Raw genomic sequence first — 6,319 nt, forward strand, 5'->3', positions numbered from 1 at the left:
TTTTTAGATTCAGTTATCAGCTAAATCTAAGTATATTGTATTTAATATCTTGTCAAGCTCATGTTTTTATGGGTTTAGTTGACAACGGAACCCAAATTTATTTGATTTGATATATCATTAACCCAAAAATATATTAGTTTTGACAATTAACTGAATCCAAGTGTTTTAAGTTTGGCATAACACCAGGTTTATATTCTTTAGAGCTTAATAAATTGTTTAACCCATATATATTAAATGTGATAATTCATCAAAGTTGATATTATCTTTGATTTGATATATTATTAAATTTAATTTATATTAAGTTCTGCTAATTACCGAATCCAATTAATTTAAGATTTGACATATCACCTAACGTTTTCAAATATTAAAAACATGCGTACAAAAATAATTATCATAATTTTTTTTTTGTTATCAGTTCCCTCATTTCTAAGATTTTTTTTTTTTGCAAGAAAACTGTTTTGTCGTGCTAACTTTGTTAAAACCATGTGAACAGTTTTGGACCCAACAAGAAACATAAAGCAACACAAAACTCAACCATGAAAAATAAGAAGAAAGAAAACAACAAAAGTACCGAACCACAGGCATATCATTTCAGACAAAACAAGAGGGCCATGCTTGAGCACCCACCCAGAAAAGGTTAGTGACCCATGTTGATTATGTTGGCCTTATCGACCCCATGAAAACAAAAGGAATAAAGCAAATATACACCAGCACATGAGCATGACCAACGCGGCATAATTCTCTAGGCTCTCATTTCTTTTTCTTCTCAAAAAGAAAAAAAACAGCAGCAGCAGACAGCAGCAGATGTTTCATCACATCGATCTCTCATTTAAGCTGTAATAATGTCCTTTTCCCCATCATCTAGTCCTAAATGAAATATGCTGTTAAGGATTGCGAGTGATCTGATGATATTACAAAAAAAATAACTAAAAAATCAAAAAGAGCGATATCAAATACATATATATAGACTTTCCTTTAGCAAAATACTATATGGACAAAACGAAACCCTAAAAGTCTTGTTTTTTTCCCTTCTAAATTCTCCAATTATATATAATAACCACAACATAAAGGCACGTGCAGCAGTAGATAGCTTGAGAACTAAGGGAAAACATTAATTTGTATCCAATCTGAAATATTATTTTATCATAATAATTAATAATAATACGAAAGAGATTGAAGTTCTCGGAAGGAGAGTTGAGGCAAAAAAGGAGAAGGGGCTGGAAATGATCGGCTGCATGCAGGGAATGTGCAGGACATGCTGTACACTTGAGGCTGCTTCACTGTCTCTCCCTTTGTCACATGGCAGCCCTTCCCTTCTTCCTTCCACATTCCACAAAGGCAAAGCTACTTGAATTTCTTCCCTCTCTTCTCTCTCTGCATGTGCAGACCCATGTGCTCTTTTCAGCCTCTGATCTCCATTGCCATTGAGGCTTTGCTGGTCCATATCGCTTTCACATGCACCCTTCAAGCGAAGCCAACTTGTTCTTTTTCCTTTCACTAATTTGCCCCTATATGTAAAGGGTGCTTCGTCTCTGCCATAACTTTGGGATCATCCTGGGATATTGTTTTTTCAGGCACCTTTTTCTTCCTTGGATCATTTGTGCCAATTAATTTACTAATCTTGCTTGTCGGTTCAGTTCATGCTTTGATAGTATTATTTATTGACTAACTCATTAAATTAAGGCAAGCCTATTTCCACGTTGGGAGTCGAGTCCTCTCAGCTTTGCGGCCATGTGAAATGAAGGCCTGTTCAATTTCCACAAATCTTCATAAATAATTCATTACATTGCCTGATCTACATTCTTAGCTAATCTCTACATCTCCGATTAATTGTCAAGAGGCCATTCGGGGGCCGGCCTTTTTTCAAACATTTTAATGTTTTTTAAAAACTTCTAATTAATATATTTTTTAGTATTTTTTTATTGTTTTGATATATTAAAGTAAAAAAAAAATATTATACTCCCACAAAAACTGGCATTAAAACACTATTTAGTATTGCAATTCAATCAAAAACAATCTAGATCATGCTTCCAATCATGCTGTAAAGCATGTGATATATTTGCCTTAATTAATTATATATGCAATCTTAATTATAAGATAATCATTTATTTCTGACAGCCTACCACAAACTTTTTCATTGTTTTTTGAGAATTAAGCACCTAATATATAAAAATATACATTTTTTGTGTTAAATAAAAATCCTAATTAAAAATATTAATCTTCATTTACCTTTCTGTATAGTTAGAAGTACTTGAGAGGTAACAAGAGGTACTTGAAAATGTCTAGGATTTCCCTTGTAAGTAGTAACAATACATTATTTTACCCCTGAACTATTTCAAGTGTAGCAAAATAATGCCTCAACTATCAATTTGTAGCAAAATAAGACATCATTTATTAATTTAATCTCTATTGTATCCTCAAACTATTATTTATTAGATAAATTAAGGCACACCATCAAATTTAATAGCTAATACTAGCGTTTTACTTGTCAACCTAAACCTAAATACCATGGAAGATGTTATTTTACATATTATTTAGAAGGTATTTAAAACTATAATAATAGTTATTTTTTAAAGTGTTTTTCACTTTAAAATGGGTCAAAACTTATCTTAATTTTCCTATAAATAATAGTAAAAGAAAATAATTAATGAAATCAGTAATTCAGGCTTTTATTTGGCCATAACCTCACTGGTTTAGGGATAAAATAACAACATAAAAAACCCTTCAATTGTAAACCATAGATTTCCTAATTAATTTCTAGCTAGAGGCTGTATTATATTTTATCGGAGTGCTGGCAAATCAAGAATTTGAAATCTGAGCATGTGCCAATACAGATAGGCAGGCTTTTCTCCTTCTCTTTAACTTTTCAAGCGACAATGCGAGCTTGGTGTCGTTTTCTACTTGAAATTGCAATAAAAACCGCAAAATGCATAGAAATATATCCCCCTAAATCAGGACTCCCAATGTTCATATCATGTGTGGCCCATCAGCAACAAATTACTATTAAATGATCTGGACCACTGAATCTCTCCATGATTCAGATTTCTTGGTCCCCATGGCTCACCTTCTCCGTCCCTTCTCTCTTTTGCAATGCATGGGGTGTTGGATAGATTAGGGTTCCATGCTTAAAATGATTAGGAAAAAAGATGGTTGGATGAAGATTTTAGCATTGGATAAATTAAATTATAAATGGAGTTTTTAAAAAATATTTTTTTATTAATTGGATTTTAAACCTTTTTTTTTTGTTAAGCATAGATGATTTTTATTTTATAAAATATAATTAAAAAATATATCTTATTTACTTTCTAGTTTTTTATTAAGTGAGCATCTTAGGCCATTACTGAAGTAGATCTTGACTTAAGCTGGCTATGATAAAGATAACATCAATTGTTCTAAAGTCATTTAGTTATTTTCTACAAGTAAAATGTAAATAAGTTGTGTTTTCTATTGGCATCTTTTGTGAACATGACAAGTAAAATGTAAATAAGTTGTGTTTTTTATCGGCATCTTTTATGAACATGATTCAACTGTATTTAAAAAAAAAAGTTGAATTTTTTACTTAAACTTAATTTTTTTAATTTATGTTTTTTAATTATTTTATGTATTAATATCAAAAATAATTTTTAAAAAATAACTATTAAAATTCATAAAAATCCTATTGGATTTTAATAATTAGATAGAATATGGGTTATAGCATGAGCCAAAATCGACGGGAAATGCATTTGACTTTCCAATATATATTTAAATAATACAATTCTCCAATAAACAATTCAAAGCACAATCTTATAAAACAAAGAAAAGGGAGAGGAAAGCTAGAGAACAAGAAGACAAACAACTGGGCAAAGAGTGGCTTCTTTGTAGTTAAACTGAAAAACCAGTGCCAATATCCAATCCCTCCATTACTTAAACCGCCACCAGGCTCGAGTCCCTCAAATTCTCCCCAGCTATCAAGAAATACTTTCTCCCTTCTCCCATATCCAAGCAAATACACGACCCCATAGCTCCGACCATGAGCTCAATGCCAGCCAAGTCCAAGATCTCACTAAAAAAGACTGCAAGAAGAAGAAGAAGACGGCCACATGCAGGTGCTTGCAAAGCTCAAAGAGGCATTTGCAATGGTGGCCTCACAAGCTCCTGCGGCAAGGTCTCGGACAAGTTAGAGGCTCTCAAGAACCTCATTCCAGCTACCGGCCACAATGGAGAGATTGTAAAACCTGACCAGTTGTTTAAAGAAACCGCTGATTATATTCTCCTCTTGAGGACCCAAGTTGTTTTATTGCAGGGTTTGGTTGAATTTTACGGATCCAGTACTCCTGAAAGAGAAAATAACTCTGTGTTATAGTAGTATCTTTGTCTCAATGTCAATGATAAAAGAAAGGATCTCTTGGAGTCTTAGATTCTTAAATAGTTTTGTTTGGTTGAAGGAAATTGTGAGAAAGAGAGTTTGGAAATTCTAGCTAGAGTGTAGTACTACAACCATTTGAAGCCATGTAGTAGTTAGTGGCTCTGTGTTGTTAGTTTCCAAATTCTCTTCACTTCATGTTATTGGCATAAGATTTTTTTGAAATCTCATCGTTATTTATTTATTTATTTATTCGTGGACCATCTTGTTTTGAGGTAGGTGCTTATGTTATTTGTGAAACTGAGAGAAGAACCCTGATTATTTTGCTTTTGGATTTGATATTTTGTCAGAAATACTCTTGTTTTTGGGTTGTAGAGCAAGATTTTCCCTGTTGTTTCGGAATATACTTCCAAAAATATTGGCCTTCTTTCACGTTTCAGCAAGTTTGGATGTGATGATGCAAGGTGATTTGAAAGTGTTCAAAGTTTTGCATCGGACCCTATTAGTATCTCTCTCCCTCTCACGCAAAAAGAGGCACGCTTGTAATTCTCCTTGAAGGAATTGGTGTAGACTGAGGGGCTGGCATTTTGACAGCAAAATTCAGTATGTATAAAGTATGGAGGTGGGATGCATGGCCACAGTCATTCACCTTTGCACTGCAAAAAATGGGTGCATTCTGATATTTGACATCATATCTCAGTGAGATGGCCAGCTTTGCCTTTGTACCATGGTGTTGCGCGCGCGCGTACTGGCATACTGTGATTGCGACTAGTTACTCAGCTTGCCATGGGAAACCCATGTGCAAAAGCCAAATTCTATGGAGCCTTTTGCCTCCTTTAATTTTTTTTTTTTTTTTTTGTATTTGTGGTTAGAAATCTAATTAAAAAGAGAAGAAAACTACAAAGAGCTTGATCATTCATGTTCTAAGTTTTCCTAGGCCACCCAATTCAATCTGTTAATTACCAGGACTCCTAAAATTCAATCCCCTGAATCATCTTATGACTTCAGACATGTTTGTTTCTTATTCGTGTTCTCTTTCAAGCCTTGTAAGGATAGCAGAAGTGGAAAATCATTTCCATGGTTTAGCAATTTGTAGAAATGGCTCTCATCTATTTTTTGCAAATGATCGCCGGAGCAGCTTCGCGGGAAGCAAGCAAGATCCTCCAAATACTCCATTAACATGAGGAGGCAACGGTCCAAAAACATTAACTTCGGAAAAACAGACCTCTCTGTCAGCCAGTGTACGGCCAGAGATCCAATCAGATATCCAGAGGAGGATGCAAGAAAAGCGTTGAGCACCACGAGCTTACCAACAATTATTGGTAGATCGAGGAAGCAAATTTTCTCAAAGATTGAAAATGATACTACAAGAATAGAATGAAGAATTTCTATCCATTGCGGGGAAGAAGGTGTTGATTAAACCCGTTGCGCAATCTACTCCAACGTGTGTGATGAGTTGTTTTCTGTTCTTGGTAATCTAGATGAACTTTAATCTTGTTGTTAATTTTGGGAGGGTTAGAAAAAAGAACGGAAGATTTAAAGCCTGTTTATTTTTGCGGTATTACCTTATAAAAAAAAATATTTTAAAATATTTTTTTGGATTGTTTTAGTGTACTTATATTAAAAATAAATTTTAAAAAATAAAAAAAAATTATATTATTTTAATATATTTTTAAATAAAAAATACTTTAAAAAATAACTACTAGAACAGTAAAAAATACTTTAAAAAATAACTAATAGAATAAATATCAAACACTATCTCACTAGATAAAATGGACCAAGCTATATCACTAAAAGAAAATTAGAGAACACTTATAGAATATTATGTCAATATCAAACACCATTTTGTTACCAATTTACATCTTCAATGCATTTACTTATAAAAACCATTTTGTTAGCAATTTAAATCTTCAATGCATTTACTTATAGAAACATGTCATCGAAAAAAGTTTTGTTAGGAATTCATTATTTATCCAC

This window comes from Populus euphratica, unplaced genomic scaffold (assembly GCF_000495115.2).
Source record: "Populus euphratica unplaced genomic scaffold, PopEup_1.0 scaffold169.1, whole genome shotgun sequence".
NCBI lineage: Eukaryota > Viridiplantae > Streptophyta > Magnoliopsida > Malpighiales > Salicaceae > Populus > Populus euphratica.